General features: G+C 32.5%; 1 protein-coding gene across 2 annotated transcripts in view; it reads right to left on the bottom strand.

Moving 5' to 3' along the window:
* The window catches only part of LOC111063388 (protein cycle), a 135,223-nt gene extending 131,267 nt beyond the window's left edge, over positions 1-3,956 (bottom strand). For both annotated transcript variants that reach the window (XM_039430624.1, XM_039430626.1), the window contains exon 1: positions 3,740-3,956. The gene's annotated coding sequence lies outside the window, so the exon portion shown is untranslated. The remainder of the gene's footprint in view (positions 1-3,739) is intronic.
* Positions 3,957-20,167: the final 16,211 nt, after the last annotated feature.

Below are 20,167 nucleotides of genomic sequence, written 5' to 3'. Positions count from 1 at the left end.
ACAGGTGGACTGTTAAGTCCTGGCCACACTCGATAAAAATTTTTAAAGGTTTCTTCTAGAGCTATTGTACAGAATCTTTCATAAGCTATGAGGGTTATTCCAGTTTTCAAGTTATCAAATGCTTCATTGCCAAAAGAAACAGATAATCTTTAATAGTACTCATATTTCGCATGTGCATTCTGCTAGTCTCATTACCTAGAGTTCAAAACTAATTTTTCATGTAACTAAGCAGTGTCTGATTATGATGTGTTGTGTAGTCTATGAAGACTAGGTTCCTTCTTGTTTTATTCAAAGAGTTATTTGTCACTTTTTTAAATTTTATATCATAACAGTTCACACACTTACAAGAGATTCACGTGTTACTATAACGTGCGTGAGTTATGGAAAGAGCTCAATACGAGTAATTGATCATGAATGAATCATGAAAGAGCTGATTCAGAATATTGTACGCAAACTTAACGATTCGATCCGATTTCGGATAACCGTTAAAGTTGACAAATTTGTTATTCTAATTACTGTTCGAAGGGCATTGAACCCTTCCAGAGAGTTTGTGTGTTTTGTGTGAGATAGGAAAAGAGTTGCGTAAGGCAAAGAAACAGAATGAAATCAGGATATTCCAGAATTTGTAAGAGAGTTGAAAATCAATAATTATTTGTATGGAGTTGAGAAAATAAGAATTTCATTTTTTAAGCGCAACTAAATTACAAAATTGGAGCAGGTATGGGTGAAAATGACGTAGATCAAACAGAGCACAATGACTGTATATGATTATTCTTGAAACCGATAATCAAGTTTTCTTCATCTTTAAACCAGTTAAGAATAAAATCTACCCTGGATATCAAAGTATTCATATTGATCAGTAGCGTATCCTGAGGGGGTGGGTGGTATGGGGATGTTTCAACACCCCCCCCCCCTCGATGAAAGAACTTTTTTTGTATTCAGATTGATCAGCCACTATTGAATTCAAGTCTCAAGAATGGGCGTCAAATGATATATTTTCTTTATGCATAAACCGAAATAATACAATTATGATAAGAGATCAGAGAATGAAAATTATAACAGGGCTAGACAGTGAGTGGTCCAGTGAGTGGGGATCATAAGATAGCAGAAAACTACAGATAGCAATTTGAAACAAGTCAATAATATAATGTTTTTTTTACCATCCATAAGCCATTATCCTATTGAGAAAAAATTAATAGGCACCGCTTATATAAGTTTAATTGATTTTAGTTGGTTCCATGCATGTGGTTGAAACGTGTGACTGCCTACTGTAGTTCATACCCTTCAACAATGCTCCAGCAGCTTTTTCTGGAAAGTCCCTCAAAACTTCCCAGTTTGATCAATAAGCTTGAAATTCGAGAAAATGCGATTATTAAATTATTGCAAAGTGTTGGCAACTGTTGATTCTATTATATCATCCACTATGAAGAGATAGCAGACATCGTGTGTCTCCAGCGTTATTGTCCTGACACCAGCTGGCTCAGATCTTTGAACAGTAGACTTATTGAGATGCGCGTGAACACTAGCGTCAGGTGATCAATTTTCATAACGGCAAGGAAAGTTGTGTGAGTGCTCCACACTAGATTTTTTTTCATGCTGAGTTACAGAGATGAGTATCTCTGATACAATTGCCTACAATAGAAGTCTTTTCAAGTACGGTTATAAGATTTTATTTTTCATAGAATCATTATTAGAACAATGTTTCTGATGAAATTTTTGTGGTAATTTCAGCATTGTAGATGATTGATCTCTGACATTGCAATAGGCTAAATTTAACTGATGATATACCGTATTTGTATTTCTCAATTTCTCAACAACTGCTCAATGAATATGATATAAACTTCCATGTTCAATAACAGTCTAGGAGTCGCTGAGTTGATGCAAAGCAACGTTAGTAGACTGTTAGTAGAACTTAGAACACTGTTTACCAACTTTGGAGGCAAAGAAGCCCATATTGACATTTTTATTTTTTTATTTGACGCTTATTCTTCAAAATCAACTTTAGTCATGAATTTGCTATATTTCCTAAAATGTCAATTTTATATTGTTTCCCACAAGAAGATTCATTGTAGTATAGTTGTGGAAATAATTGGATCATGGTACTTACCATCACAATACCAAAGATTTTCAGATGTAAGTGGGTACTGTACTTTTGACTTGGGATCTGGTTCAAAAAACAAACGATGAAACTGAGATTATATAGAATAATTATAGACTGGCAATAACTCAATAGATTCCTTGTGAATGGTGTGAACATAGAAAAATATTAGTATTTTAGATTAGATAAAGTGACTGAGTTGAATATTAGATAACATATAGCAGCTTCCATGTATGTCATGTTGTTATGCTGTATATGACAGCAAAGGCAGAATGCGGGGAAATCTTTTATAACTTAGCCTTTTATCTAGTGTAAACTCAGTTCCCTGTGTACATTAATTACAGCAAATAATTGAGTGTTTCGGACGGTCGATGATTGATTTTGGATAAACTATTGTCCACTGGTCTGCTTGGACTCAGAATCTATCTAAACAGCTACCATAAAGAGTTTATAGCCTATGTACGAGGGTCATTTTTTACAATCTCCGATTGGTTATTAACAAAAGACGTATGTCTTTATTATTATTAGTTATTCTTTTGACTTATAAAAGAATAATTTCTCCACCAAAATTTACTTACACTCATGATTATTCTTCAACATAATTGCTGTTAAAAAGGCAATATGCATAAGGCATTTTTCATACCAGTCTACCTTATTAAGTGGGCTATGGCGTTTATTTTGAAGCTCCTCTTTAGTACGGAAGCTCTTTACTCAAAGAGCTCTTCCATGAGTTTGAAGAAAATGTATAAGTTAATAATGACCGAGTCAGGTTTGTATGATGGGAGATCGAAATAATCCCATTGGATTCGCTGTAGAAGTCGTTTGATTGCACCAGCACTGTGAGTCCAAGTAATCATGCTTCAAAACGATTTCGGAAGCTCTTTAAACTGATGTCTTCAATTTGTTTTTAGAACAATTTAATTTTGCTTGCAAAACTAATAAAGCTACGTACCTAAGTGATTAGCACGGCAGACTCAAGTGAGGTGGCCGCACCGATCACTGGGCGTTTGGAGAGGATGTTAAGCTTTTCAGCTCTGTGAGAGTCGCCCCCTTATCACGGGTCCCACATATCTGATATGGTTGAAAAAATGACTCTCATCTTATCATAATTTACTTATTATCACGATCCTTATTATGTTAGACCTAACGAAGAAATCGAGACATCTTCCACGGTTTCTACCCAAAAATGACCACGGAATGACATTTGCGCCGACTAAGAGATGAGGAGAAGTAAGTGTTTTGTCGAGTAGGTATCGTAGCCTATATTTTTTTTCTACATAGGTAAGCCTAGTTATGTTCTTAAATAACATATTTAGCAGTAGAAAAGAATAATTTATTTTCAACATACGAGTAATATAACTTATACGGTATGACAAGTTCTAACTATATGTTGGCTGCCTGCAAGGAACTTTTCATACCGTCAGACCACGTGACTCTGGTCTCTGCTTTACTAATGAATAACATGTATTCTAAGATTTCTAAGATGTATCGTAAATCGAAGCTCTGAAGAAGACTAGTACCTGAACGACTAGACAATTAATGAGATAATAATGTTGTATAGAATATTCAATAAGCCGGTGGTATAAAAGCCTTCCTTACTTCAAGTAATAAAAATCAGAAAAATTTGTCACAAATACTTACCAGATAAAGGTGTTTATTCACTCTTGTTTGATAACCAAGCCGTCTGATTTCGGTTTCGGAAACTGAATCAAACCATTAGAGGGAGAGCTCATAATAAAATTTAACCACACACATCATCATATAGATACCTACCTAACTGAACTACTAGTAAGCCAATAAAACAAATCCAAATTTAACTTCATTCCTTAGACCAGAGATCGAAGAAAAATGTATCTTACAGAATTATTGTCCGCTTGTTATGTACCATTATTTGGTTGTCACTTAGTTGATGATACCTCCACTAGGCTGCAGCACGAGATGAACATCATAAAATTGTGGCAGATTGATAAGAACGCTCTTCTCTGCATGATAATGCATTATTATGTTATTAAATGTTCGACAAGCAATTGCTCACTTAGAAGAGTTTATTTAGGTTTCTCTGGTTCGTTGTCCCTACTGATGAACAGCCAAGGTCAGGTTGACTGACTGTTTTGCTTTGATTTATGTTTCATTGAAGAGCGAGTGACAGAATGATCTTCATAGCTTGAACTCTCAAATCCTATACAGTGGATGATAAGTCAGTTATTTATTGCACATACAAACAAGCACATACAAACGGAGGTTCCATTACTGTACCAATGTTATTGAATAACCAAAAATTGTAATACATCGCTTACTATAGGATAGAATCACCTCTGCTACCAGTACCGTATACAAAGATGGAATATTTTTTAGAAATTGCAGTTGACCAACTGTTGGAATACAATAATAATAATAATAATAATAATAATAATAATAATAAAATAATAATAATAATAATAATAATAATAATAATAATAATAATGTACAAAGATTTGGGATTTGGCCAGTCAAGGACAATAGATCACAAAGAGATGGAAGAAAAAATGAGAGAAGCATATCTTCAGAGGATCAAGACCCTTTTAAAATCTCATCTGAATGGGAAGAATATGATCAAAGCCTTAAACACATATGTAGTGCCTTTCCTGACTTACACATTTGGAGTGCTTGCTTGGACTCAAACTGAAATTGAAGATTTAATGAGAGCAACAAGAGTTCTTCCAACAAAGTTCAGAGCACACCACCCCAGGGCTTCAATTGAAAGATTAATACTCCCCAGGCATAAGGGAGAACGGGGTCTGATGGATCTGAGGTGGTTGTGTGAGAAACAGGTGAACAGTATGAAAGCCTTCTTCACAACCGAGCAAGACCATCTTCATGTAACTGACAAAGGAGCGGATAAGTGGTATACCCCACTTAACTTGTCAGCACAGAATGTTGGAGGTATAAGAACGAGTAAACAGTTTGAATTTGAGGTCCTGGAGCAGTGGAGGAGCAAGCAATTGCATGGGAGGCATGCATTCTCACTAGAAAAACCTGGTGTCGATGGAGGGTTGTCAAATGCATGGTTGAAGTATGGGGACCTGTTTCTTGAAACTGAAGGTTTCATGGAGGCTATACAAGACCAAGTGGTAGCCACCAAAAACTACAAGAAATATATAATGAAGGTACCCATGAATGATGACCTTTGCAGACGTTGTGGCTTGGCATCGGAGACAATACAACATATTGTATCTGCATGTCAGGCCACGGAGTACCGTACCTCAAGAGGCACAATAATGTTGCTGGCATACTGCACCAGGACCTTGCTTTAAGGTTTGAACTGATTGAAGAGAAAGTCCCCTATTAACAATATATCCAGTAAATGAGAACAACATCTACAAAATATACTGGGATAGATCAGTGCTGACTGATAGGACAATTCCACACAGGCCAGATATCATTGTGATGAATAAGCTGACAAGAGAAACAGTAATAATAGATGTGGGCATTCCATGCTGCCACAACTTGGTATCATACTACAATGAGAAATATTACCAGATATCTTCCCTTGTCAGCTGAAATAAAGGATATCTGGCACCAAGAGAAAGTTGAAATTGTCTCAGTCATAATATCAGCAGTTGGATTGATGGAAACAAAGGTGACTGCAAATCTGAGTCCGCTGGGAATTTCAAGAAACACAAGCTACTTGATGCAGAAGGCAGTGGTGCTCAATACTGCATCAATGGTTAGGGCATTCCTGAATATATAGCAACAGAATAACATCAGAGTCTTACCATAGGCCGATTTTGATGAGAAAAACTCATACTAAAATGTGATGATAAATAAAATAATAATAATACCGTATACCCTTACCGTGATTCAATTGTCATGCATGGATAAGACGAAATAGGCTATATTTGAAGAGGGCTCCTTCTCGTTCTGTTATAAAATCACTTATTCGCCGTTCACCCTCTCCAAGTCTCCAGGAAGAGAAGAGTGAGAGAACTATCAGAAGTCAGTAGTTAGGCTACTCTCAGGAAGAGTGGAGTATTCATGTAATTTGATTAGTTTCCATTTATGAAGTACCTACTATTCCGATTGAATTTTTAATTTGTATTCCCTCTGGGCTACAATGAGAGCTCGATAAGAAGGTGGGATATTCCGGCCTTTTTGAAAATGTTATTACAGTACCGTATTCTTGTATCTTACTGAAATAATAAAAAAAAACAAAAATGCACATTATTATGGGCAAGAAATCAAATTTCTAACTGGATGCACAAGAAATTATTATTGTTCCTGGAATAGGGAGTAGCGTATTAATAAAAGGGGTACTAATAAATAAATTGATTTAAGAAAATAATATAAAATGAGACATGAAACGACACACTCTCAGTCCGTCATTACTGATTTAAATACTGACAGTAGAAGAGGATTGAGTATTTGCTGAAAACTAAGAGCAATAATAAGAGTCGAGCTCAATACCTCCAGACTCTACAGATTCTATGAGAATTCAACTTAGATTGTAATTTATAGAAAAATACAATGCTAATATATGTATATTGTATCATATCAAATTCGAGTCAAGCATTTATAAGTGTACCGTAAGTTGATAAGATTCGGAGCTTTGTGCTCTCATTTAATACAGTAAAATGGCATTACTAGAAGCCCCTACCAGAGTCAAAGTGGATCCATTCTTATATATTATCATGTTATAATATTCAGCAGTAAATATGAATATCATATTTTCATTGAAGACTGTAGTCTATACTTTTTGGGATATAATAAATAATAATATCGAGTGACCTGGCTGGCTCAGATCTGGTGTCAGAGTTTTCAGGTCGCAACTGATCAATTTCAGGGCCTCTGACATGACCTAACGACTGCTTTTTAGGCAGCCGGGACTGACGACTTAACGTGTCCATCCGAAACACGGGAGTGGCCCGAGATAAATATCTTGCCCGGGCCGGGATTTGAAACCGGGCCTCTGAATCATGAAGCCCGCATCTGATCCACTCGACTACGGCCACTCCGTTTTGGGGATATTTATGTTAATACTCTATAATGTTTTTTTCCATTACGAAGGATATAATATGTTAATACTCTATAATATTTCTTTTCATTACGAACTGCTTGTTAATTATCACTTTTAAATAGTGGGCTTAAAATACGACATATCGTAATATTGTACATCGTAATTCAAGTAGGGCTATTCAAAATATGGTAATGTTTCAACGTTCTGGTATAACATCCTAATTGAAGCAGGTATATTCAAAGCTTGCTCATTGAAAATTCAATATTTGAATTTTAAAATAAATGGATAAACAAATTTACAAACATTTGATTTCAATATCTTATCATTTAATGGGTCTGTTGATCTAGAAGCTTCTTCTGAATCTTAGTCATGTTGGCGCTGATGGTAACAATCAGACATGATTACAGTAATTATGTGTTGACCTAGTTTATAAAAAGTAATAAATAAATGATGCTTTGTACACTAGATATTATTGAATTATAGAATTTGATTTTTCTCATTAAATGATAAGATCAAAAAGAGGTATAATTTTGAAATTCTATTTAAAATAAAATAAGTTAGTACTCAACTTAAATGAAGGAAATGCACAATAATCACAAGATTTATAGGTAAGAATCATTCACCGTAGTGAAAAATGAATCATGTTTGATGTGCTGTTTGTGAGAGGGTTCACAATCCTTATAAAGTGTGTTCATATAACGCGCACATCAAAATAAACATATAGCCTCTCTATGTAAAAAGTGGGATTTTTATATTCGGTGTGTTGCTACCGCAAGATAACATAAATTTATGTGTAAAAACGTTTGTGAAGTTATAGTATGTAGTTAAAGGTTACAACAGGTCTGCAGTATTATTTTGTGTCCTATATAAGTAAATATGTCGTTTTGCCAAGAGCAACGAATTTTCCTTCATTACCGTAACAGTATTTCACCAGTATTCAACTCCTCCAAATTTTTCCCTGTGGGGTTATCTCAAAGGGTTCGATAAAAATAATGTCCTTATACTCTGAATAAACATAAAGTCAACATAACATAACAGCCATAAGCAATATTATAATAAGAATACTCCATAAAGTCAACATAACATAACAGCCATAAGCAATATTATAATAAGAATACTCCATAAAGCGTCATCTAGTGTGATAGATCAAATTCTTGCGTATATTTATAATGAACAAGTTAGCCATTTTGAACTTATTATGTTATGAAAATTTTGGTTTGTAATACGAGATCTTAGCCTGATTATGTCAGTTAATAGTGAGTGGGACGAGTATATTTATTATGTATATTGTATATAATATAATATTATGTGTAATATAATACAATATATATTACATTATGTATTTTATAATGTAATGAGTACATAATATTATGCTCATGGAAGTTTAAAATATCTGCCTTGTTCATTAATACTGTGCACACGAAAACTTGTTCTACAACACTCGTTTACATATTAAGTTCATGATGGAGTACCTATCCCTAAATTATAATATCTGATCTTCGTTGCAATTTTCATTATTTTCTACTTTTATTAGAGTATATGGCCTATTTATTAGATCCTTCGAGACGACCCCACAGAAAAACTCTGGAGACAATGAATACTGGTAAAATACTGTTCTAGAAATGTTTAGTCTAAATTATATCGTATCGTATACACAAAACAATACTGCAGACTTGTACCTGTACACGTTAAAAAAATCCACATTTTTAATGTTTTCTATACATAAATAGTGATGATATCTTGCAATTATAGCCACACAACGAATATAAAACCCCAACTTTTTACAGACATGTTTCTATATTTTGATTTTTGCGACATATATGAACGTACCGTACCTATGTTCTACTGTAGTATGTCCTACTTCCATAAATAGATGTATTTCTTGGAAAATATTGTGCACTTTCGCCTTTTCACCAATCAAGTGCATAGATGAAGGTTGCTTTCACTAGCTTCTCAATTATTAGTCATGCTCGTTGGGTAGCATTGATTTTGAAATACTATACCTATGTTTTCTACTAGGTACAAGATTTCTATCGTCAAACCATAATGCATCAAAACTATTATAATGATCTAAACTAATAAGAACTGTCTGGGGCCTTTTAAGTACAAGATTATATTAAGAAAGATATTAGATTTTCAAAATTCAGTTCGATGAATTTCAATAGTAAACACACAAATTTCGTGAATTTCTAGCAGAACTAGTAATAAAGTATTCAATTGAGTGGTTGTTCAGTAAAATATATTAAAGATTAGATTAGGCTGCCTTACACTTGAAGCCAACAATATTATATAGTAACGGTAGCCTACTTATCAATCACTGTATATGATGATTTGATTATAAGGTCAAATCATCTATAATATGATAAAGGAAAGAGCTGGCTTATGGGATCGTATCAAAAGTACCTATCTTATTGTGATAGTCTACTGAAGCCCAATATATAAAAATATGAAATATAGGCTACAGTAGTTTTTCATAGGTAGTTTAAAACATTAAAGCTTATGAAACAAGACCTGCACAGTAGGTAGGTACATTCATTTTACATAAAAATTAGTGTCCAATTTAAATTGTAAATTTACATAAAAAATGTAGATCTGCTCACATCAACACTTCACAAGTATAATTTTTCATAACGCAAAATACAAATAGGCAACAAAATGCAAAATCAACAAAATATGGCAATATCAATGAAATTACACTTTTTTTCTAGTATCATAATTATACAAATCCTGAATCATGGGGAATAGTGAGGAATTAAAATGGAGATTGGAATAATCACACCAAAAATGATAAAAAAATACCCAATTATGAAAGATTTTTTCAATCTTCTGACACTATTGAAAATATTAGCGTATGAAATAATTATCATTCTAAATTACTGTACATAGAAAATAGGGGCTCACCTTCTTATAGAAAAAATTGTTTAAAAAAGCTCATAGATAACAAATGTATTCACATATAGTAATAAGTGAAAAACCAACAAACTTGAAATGCATTCAACAAACTTTATCGCATTGTTTTTTGTTTTTTCAATTTAAAACTGTAACTTCATCAACCTAGTCAAAATGAGAGAGAATCCTTGATGTGTCATCCTTGATTGGATGTGTCATTCTAACTTGATTAATACGGTAATAAGGGAAAAACTGAGAATTGGTATTCATCTGCTAACTTATAACGCGACAGAAAAAAATCACATTTTGAAATTTTAATTAGTGAACAAGGTTCGTCGACTCGACTCTTTCCAATTTGAAATGCACAGCCGCAATTGCAGTAATTAAAATCTATTTAGAAAATCAAACGAAACTGTCAACACTTCCGATTAATTAGTTTATACCGTACCATACCTATTGAAAGTGGATTATGCTTCAGAAATGAAAGAGACAGCCAACTCATGTTTAGGTAAACGAAAATAGCTTGCACCACATATTTGATTGTTGTGAAACATACCTCAGTCATGTCCCGAATTCCTTCCAATATTACAGTTATGAACAACAGTTTGGGTTTGATCTGTCGGTGGGAAGTATTTAAAAGAACTGCACGCATCTCCACCCCTATCACAATTGGTTTTGTTAGTGAAGTGTGATTACCTCTCCATAAGCAGAATGTGAGTACTCCAACAATTATTAATGACTATTATCATAGATAACACAACTCCAGTTTGAACTTCTTCACTATTACCTTACCATAATAACTTCCATATAATTGCAATAATACCTTTGCCCTTAGCATGAACAAAAATTATTTCACAATGGAAAACATTATACCTGAATATTTTTTCTTCTTCAAGAGTATTTTTCAAACTATTTAAAATTTCAATATATAGCTTACTAGTATTCAAATCGTGGTATTTGTTTCCTGTGTGAATAAATATTACGATATGTTATTAAAATAATAATTCAGTTTATTAGCAGGATCTGAAATTAGAATAGAATAGAATGACTTTTTTTGTTGACATGGCGAAGTTTTCGAGAAGTTATGCGTTTTCTTTTTAAATATACTCATTTATTGGTTCAAAATTGATTTCCACAATTATTGTTCTATGCATTCCACCAATTCAATTTCGATAGCATCATATTTACCATATTATCTGAATTGTGAGGAATTTTCTAGAATTTAGACAATGGATTTTATGATGTAGGTAGTATCTCGCTGAGAAACGAGAAATTGTGGGCTGGGTGAATATTTGTGATACTCACAAAGTCCCTCCCTGAGGTAGATAGCCGAAATGTGTAAGTTTGAAACGGAGGACCACCCGCTAGTTGTTTATTCACTACAAGTAATTAAACTCAATAATGAAAATTTAATTGAATAATATGCCTGAGAATGCTAATCTTGAGAGTGATGTAATATTTGTAGGGATCATACTTGATCACCTGTGTAATTCTATATGGGACTAGCAGGGCACCCGTGCTTCGCTACGGGAATTAAAAGATGAAATTATTTTTGTGAAACATTTATAATCTAAGTCCTAACAAAATTGTTATAATCGTTTTTGAGTTTACGCCACAACTTGGCATGAAAATTATTGAGTCAAATCATTCGAATAATTAATAAATGTGTTTGAAGTGCTCTGTAGAAGAGTACTCTAATTGCAGCGAATTTTGTAGAATATTGGGCGGGGCTTAAGAGACGACCTCGACTTAATTCATTGGTAATTAATATTTCCCGTTGACAGCTATTATCAAATTATCAGTGATCATCTTATTTTTGCTTTTGCTTGATGCAATTGAGCATTAAATTCCAAATTAAGTTGATTCGGAATTTGATGACTCTGGTAGCCTATCCATGGATCTCTTGCTTATTCTGGAATTTTTGGCATAGCCTGTCGCTTACTTTTCGTTTCACTTATCCAAAAGTGTGAAAACAGCCAATCCACTAATTCTTTCTTCCATGGAAGTCCATTCATACATAAAAGTTCATTCATAATAGTTAGTATAACATTTTGTGGCTGATTCCTCATGTCCTAAACTTTTACTGTAATGAATATTGAAGTGGTATCATTTTAATGTAAATTTGCATACATCTGAATAGAGTGTATTTAATCACTTTGATTATTGACTACCATTATATGATTTATTTCTTTGATCTTAGCTTAGAATCAAAAGCTTAGGGATGAAAATTTGTATGTAAACTAACATGTAACTCATGCAATTCAATTTCTATCTGAATTGGCAACTTTAGTATTTACTTGTGATCTATTAGTATCAATAGGTTTGTCTTGTGCCATGCATTGACATCATGGAAGGAAATAGGAGCAGCTGATGGGATATTATGTTTTTTTCTGATTTAGTTTTTAGCTGATTTTGAAACATGGAAATATCAGGCCCAGTAGCACAAAAGCCTGTTAAATTTCAATCAGGATTAAATTTCATGAGAATTAATCAGAGCAGGGTTTTTTTTTAATAGAAGGCTTCTCTCATTGGTTCTCGTGGTATTTGGTCCGGATTATGAATTAAAAGACAGTGCAACTGGCTCTCTCAAGGCCATGGCTGCGTACAAACATAGAGGAACAGAGGAACCAATACAACAGAAGCTGAAGAAATTAGTCGCATTTCTATCACCTCACAATGAACATTACATTCAACTATCATATGTTTGGAGAGATCGATTTTAAATTTATTTTGATATCATCCGGTCACTTTCTGAACCTATTCTTCCAGATGTTCCATGAATACTGCAATGTTTTAAATTAAGGTCGCCAAATTTGTTAGCTCAACTACAGCTATTATACTATTTTTCATTTGCTCACACTCTCAACAGACTATGGAAAACTTTTTTCTGATCAGCTGCTACTTGAGGGACCAATAATCCTTTCTCAAGGAACTTCAGCGAATTTTCCCAGAGTTGAGACCTGTTCCAAAATAATGTTTTTTGTCACAAACCCACTATATTCTTGATTCAATCAAAATTGTTAGAGCTGTTTTCGAGATCCGTCCGACATACATACATAGCCACAAACACACATATTCAAACAGAAATTGCTTTTTAGTATAATTGACTTCAATGATTATGATTACATTCAATGAGAGCTTATTTAACATAATAATAACAGCTGGCATCAAAAGTAAAAATGTCAAACACTTTTGAAATTGAAACAGTAGCGATCATCAACATTCTTCATCATCTGATCTGAAGTAACCAAATTATAGTGAGATTCACATCAATGTGACAAAATTGTTCGAATGGGGAGCATTGATGCTATTAATGAGGAATACTGACAGTCAACGAATTGTTATGCATATCTCTACATATATAAAAATGAATATAAAGAAAAATAAAAATCTATACAGAAAAGAGATAAATAAAAATGAATGTGTGTTTGTTAGTTTGTGTGTTTGTTTGTTCCTATAGAATTGAAAACTACTTGAAAGAACGGCATGAAACTTTGGGAATATGTTGTGTGAATATTGGGGATGGTTTCTGACCAGACATTTTAATAGGGGGTCTAATAACTATCATTTTTTATCCATTTTACAGACCTATGTTTTGAAATTTTCGGCCGAGTGGCTACTTATAATTTAGCATCAAAGTTACCAGCTGTATAATAAACATGTCACCCTGTGATCAATAGTGTACTGGTATTAAAACGGTGGTTTGGAGTTGACGTTGGTGTACCGTAGTTGATTGGTACCAACTGTAGATAATCGTTCCTTAGAAGACCTATACAAATAATAATTATTATCACTCCCCTATCATCGAGAAACTCATGAAAGAGAGTTGTTCATATTGCAATCATCAATTACTGAAGAATGACAGACTGAATTGAATTTTTCTTTGGATTTAGCTCAGCTTATATTCATCCTAAAATTGAAGATGGAAAGAATATGGAATTCTGTGTAATTGATCGTACAACGCATTTTTCCTAGACCATCTATTGACAATCAACAACTATGAAAACATTAAATTCATCTTTGAAACACTAATCTAACCTACCGGTATCTATTTTTTTAATTCAACACTTTACTGAGTAGATATTACTACCAATTGATTGATAATATGTTGCAATGTCGGAATAATAAATGCTGCATGGCTAAGCACATAGGAAGTCCGTATTGAGATGTGAATGAAAATATTGATTGTCAGATAAATTTCATGATTCACCAAATAAAGTCAAGTGTGACATGAGATACATTGACTTTTTGGGGTACGAAGTTCGCCGGTTAAGCTAGTTCTCCTATATTTTTATAGAAAGCTACCTTCTACTTTCTTTAGTAAAACAATCAATGTTTGAGAATAATTGATTCATGGGAAAAGCGCCTTACTTCTATGGAAGATAGAAGTGATTTTACATTAGGAAAAGCAACAACAGCTATTTGGCCGTTTTAATAAATAACCCCTTTCTTTCGCCCAAGTTGAATTTTGGCCGAATTTCCTCATTCTTTGCAAACTGATTCCACAACGGACACTTCTGGAGTTTTAAAAATACCCTCCATATACAGGGTGATTCATAATTATGGTAAGATAATTTAATACGTGATGGTAGAGGTAAAAATAAGAAAAAAGTTCCCATAAACATATATCCATAAACGCTTCATTAGCGAGCTATACAGAGTGAAAGATTTCGCCCGGAATTCAGTTCCTCTGGTGAAATACATCGATGCTGAATTGTTTGGGGACTATTTTTTGAAAAACTTATGCTGGATTCATATGGAAAAATATCTGAAAAATTGAATAAAACTAGTCTGGAAGCTGTAGTGTGAGTAGTTTTTGAGAAAAAGTTAAAAAATGCAAAAAAAATGAGCAGAAAAACACAGACTTCTACGTTTGATGCCCAATAACTTTCTTTAATGACCAGTAAACAAATAATTTTTCGCAATACAAATTGTAGAGAATTCAATTCTGAAGAGAATTATGTGAGCTGTGTAAACTGAATTTAAATAAAACTTGAATAAAATGTATTCTTATGTAGTACATTATACCACAAAAATTTGCTGTTTTATGAGGAGAGAACTAATAACTCATAGGTTGTAGCTGATTGCAAATAAAACATGGATCTTAATAACAGCTGTTCCAAAACAGCTGATTTATTTTGTTTTAAATAAGAAAATATTTAAAAGGAACTATCAGCTGAAAATTATTTTCAGAAATATTTTAGCTCACTGTTGAACAAAAAAACAAACTGTAAGTTAGGCCTACTGTAACCGCGCTGTGTTTTTTGTTTAATCTATTAACCAGTTATTTGTAACCATTTCACTTTGCTTTTGTGTAACTTTTTAAAAAATGGCAGGTAATTTCAGACATTATTCATACTCCGATTTAGCTGACATGCATTTAATGTATGGAATGGGACACTACTTTAATAGTACTGAAGCAAGACGTTTGTATCAAGAGAACTTTCCTAACCGAGTATGTCCAAGTTCAAGGTTTTTTGCCACTATTCATCAACGTCTGTCTGAAAAAGGTTCTTTGATATCCAAAGAGCACATTTATGCAGGCAGATCCTGATCTACTATGACTGTTGAGTTAGAAGAACAAGTTCTTAATGAAATTTATGAACATCCAGAGAAGAGCACCAGAGAATTGTCAGTGCAGTTTAATGTCAATCAATTTGTTATTATTTGGAGGATACTAAAAGAGCAACAATTACATCCATACCACCTCCAGAAAGTTCATACTCTATTGCCGCGAGACTGTATTCTCTGTGCTGGTATTTGTCGATGGTTTTTAGTAAAACTTGTTTACCCAAACTTTTTAACAACCGTTTTATTTACTGACGAGACACACTTTACAAGAACAGCTATCGTTAATGTCCACAACCAACATATTTGTGCAGCTGAGAATCCTCATGCCATCAATCCTAATCTTCCACAACATCAGTTTTCGGTAAACATTTGGGCAGGAATCACAGGAGATCATCTACTTCTGTTCGAGCTTCCTCCCAGGCTTAATGGCATAATCTATTAGTCTTTTGGTAAAAGTTTAATGTGATTTAGATATGCTACTTTCATATAAAAAACTTTTCATAGAAAAAACCTATTTTATTTGCAATCAGCTACAACTTATGAGTTATTAGTTCTCTCCTCATAAAACAGCAAATTTTTGTGGTGTAATGTACTACATACGAATACATTTTATTCAACTTTTATTCAAATTTAGTTTACACAGCTTACATAAATCTTTTCAGAATTAAATTCTCTACAATTTCTATTGCGAAAAATTATTTGTTTAGTGGTCATTAAAGAAAGTTATTGGGCATCAAACGTAGAAGTCTGTGTTTTTCTGCTTAGATTTTTTGCATTTTTCAACTTTTTCTCAAAAACTACTCACACTACAGCTTCCAGACTAGTTTTATTCAATTTTTCAGATATTTTTCCATATGAATCCAGCATAAGGTTTTCAAAAATAGTCCCCAAACAATTCAGCATCGATGTATTTCGCCAGAGGAACTGAATTCCGCGCGAAATCTTTCACCCTGTATAGCTCGCTAATGAAGCGTTTATGGATAAATGTTTATAGGAACTTTTTTCTTATTTTTACCTCTACTATCACGTATTAAATTTTTTTACCATAATTAAGAATCACCCTGTATATCATATTATCTATACTCACAGGAATAGCTCTGATTGAAGCAGCAGTGCCCAATCAATATGTTATCGATAAATGCATTTTAATTAGTTCTTCAACTTGGTGCCAACCTAATGAAGTCATCTTAACTTAATGCCAACCTGACAAAATTGTTAATTTAGTTGCCAGTTAACAACTGTTTCGAAGAGGTACTCTATCTAGATTATAGTTCTATAGTAACATATGATATGGACATTTCAATTATAATATTAAGAGATTAGGAGAAGAAGAATATACATGCTAAAAGACGAACTTTAAACCCTTAAAAACCACCCTTAGAGTTGAAATATCGCCAAAATATTACTTAGTGAGCACCTAGGACGTATAAGGAAGCTATATTCCAAGTTTTGTTGCAATCCATCCAGTAATTTTCCAGAAATCGTGATCAGTGAGTCAGTGAGATATAAATTTTATATAGATATAAAGTACCTATAGATTTAGACTCTGTATAACAGTTTTAGCAAAATAGACAATGATAATATCATTAAGCTACCTACATCCAATTGAATGAATGGAGAACTGATATGTTTTGATTCTTCACAGATTATTCTATGGGTAGCTCTATGAAAAATATATGAAACTTCTTCATAAGAGATTGATCTTCTTCTGCTGAGAAGAAATGAAATAATCTGTACGGTAATATTCTGAACAGTATTACAATGAAATTTGATATTCAATAAATATTTAGAAATTTTTCAACATTAAATTAATTTAGAAATTAAATCTACTGTATCAAATCAATTTAATTTAAACTGAAAAATATTCGAATCAATGGAATTATACATTGCCGTATTCATTTGAGATTCTTAATTTTCTGGTTATAGAGTAACGTCGCGTATAATATTATTCCACGCAATAGACGATTCCTTGTCTTCCTTGCTTCGAAATTCACGACAAAAAGCTTTTTAGAGGCTCGAATAATATTCATTTACATTCATAAAACAGAGTAATATACGGTAGGCTACTACGGTAATAACCATAGCGCTTAATTATTATTTTTTATATTTTTCACAGGATGGGAGGAGATATGAAATATTTCATTGCTGTTGTGCTCATTATCTCACAAGTCAATGCATTGAATATTGGCAGCATCTTCACAGGCAAGAAAGGTAAGAACAATTTTCGACAGTTTTTTATATGTATTTTCTATCATTGAAACGATCAATTTGACTATTATCTCCCCCTATACTGTGGCTGAATACGGTAAATGATTTTAAACTACGATAATTCGTCGTTCCCGGCTGCCTAAAAACAGTCGTTAGGTCATGTCAGAGGCTCTGAAATTGATCAGGTGCGACCTGAAAACTCTGACACCAGACCTGAGCCAGCTAGGTCACTCGACATTATTATTATTATTATATATTATGTTTATTTCCACCAAAGAACTGTACGACACTCTCAAAATAGTTATTTGTGCAACTAGTGCGCAAAGTGACAGTTTGCTGCACCGAAAGAAACGTATACGCACGAGCCGTAGGCGAGTGCAGAATAAAGGTTTCTTGAGTGCAGCAAACGAACTTTGTGCACGTATTTCACATTAAAATTTTCCTATAGTTACCATTGAATATGAAAAGTGATTAATTATGGGTAAAATTCCCTGAAATCCATCAAATGTTTTTCTGTGTAATTTTGTTATTAATTAAAACCTTAATTTATTTAAAATAAAATAGTAATTTAATTATAGTGATTGGTAATTCAATTGTAAATTTATTTCAATCAATAATTGAAATAAACCAATTAATTTGCAAATGTGAATAATTTTCAATTTCTAAATAATTTATCAACCAATCAATTTTTAAATAAAAAAATAAATAATTAAAAATAATGAATGATAAATAAAATTCAAAATGTATAATTGAATATATTTCAATATTTTATATTCAGTATTAGTACTTATAATAATATAAATTTATTCATTTATCATTTATTGAATTATCAAATTGGTTTATTGATTATTCTATCATTAATTTTTATTTCAATATTTCATATTTTTATAAATTATCATAGTATTTCAAATAATAAGAATATAAGTAAATTTATTTATTATTAATTCATTAATTCAAACAATTTTAATTTCTAATTTAAATAATTTATTTTAAATATTTAGTTTGTCAAAATTACATGAATAATTGTTATTGGAGTTGAAAATTCTTAGCAAAAGTTCTCATTTTTATAATTATACAAAAATCAGAAAAGAATACAGATAGAACAAATTTGCATTCAAAATACACAGTCAACAATGTTGATAGCTGATTGGGATGGCTGCAGAATGGCTGAACCGTCAAGCGCGCGACCTAGTAGAAAGAATTGTACCTAACTTCGTTTCATCCAGCTAAAAACAGGATTCAGATACTTAGACTTATGGTTAACTCGAATTACCGAAAATACTATGAGTAAACTAAAAAATATTTATAAAATGACATAGACAACAGAAAATATTTTATTGTAGTATATTATAATGTTATTTTATAAATTTTATTTACATGGATTTCGAACAGTAATTATTTAACCTCAAAATTCGAATTTCATAATGTGTGTTTCCTACATTTCTCATTGCTTGGAGTTGAAATAATTATTACTGTCAATAGAAAAAAAAACATTATTTATTATTAAATGATGAGAAGTTATTATTCAATTATGATTTAGATAAACATCATTATTGTTTTGGATTTCTAGATTGGGATTTTATCATAAATATGTAGCCATACAGCCATTGGTGATTCTTATCTAACCACAGACATTGTTACCAATTAATTTTGATTTTCCTGCACTGGTGCTCTATATAACCTACTAACTATTTTGCATTGTCATGGTGCAAATCTGGAGTACACAAAGTAATACTTTGCTCACTAGAGCGGAAAAGTGATTCTTTGTGGCCTGCAATCAGTGCAGAAATGGTCACTTTTCAAGGTATCTGTAGGAAAAAATATTATTATTATTTAGCTCTGAGCTAGAGGAGCAACAAAAAATGTATGTATATGATGCTATGCAACTTTAAATGGAATGAATTGGAATTGAAAATTGAATTATTATAGAGGAATTTTATTATCATTTGTTTCATTCTTGCTTTGTTTATTATTCTTCATTTTTTGTAAGATTTCTTATAAATAACTCCCTTTTTTATTTTTTTGTAATAAACTCCCTTCTTCTGAGGGTACCAGGACGAAGGAAAAAGGGGGAAAAATTATTATTATTACAAGTTTCTATCAAGAATGCTTTATGATACTTATTTCACAAACGAAGTAGGCTTCTTGCAAATATTTTATTCAAGTATTTAGTTCTGATTTTACTATTGATTAATTTTTAAAATTAAAATACCAAATGATGTAATTACAAGTAGTTTGTGATTCAGGATTATTTCCTATCTACATAGACATGAATTATCAATTCAAAATTTCTGAACTGAATGAAACAGATGCGATACCGTACTGTACTTGGAGATATTTGGTAGAGATGTCAGAGATCCCATCTTAGATTGATGGGATTATTTGTGTATCTTCAACAAAAAGTGTGT

This window comes from Nilaparvata lugens, chromosome 6 (genome assembly GCF_014356525.2).
Source record: "Nilaparvata lugens isolate BPH chromosome 6, ASM1435652v1, whole genome shotgun sequence".
Lineage (NCBI taxonomy): Eukaryota > Metazoa > Arthropoda > Insecta > Hemiptera > Delphacidae > Nilaparvata > Nilaparvata lugens.
This window is presented reverse-complemented; position numbering and strand designations above follow the sequence as displayed.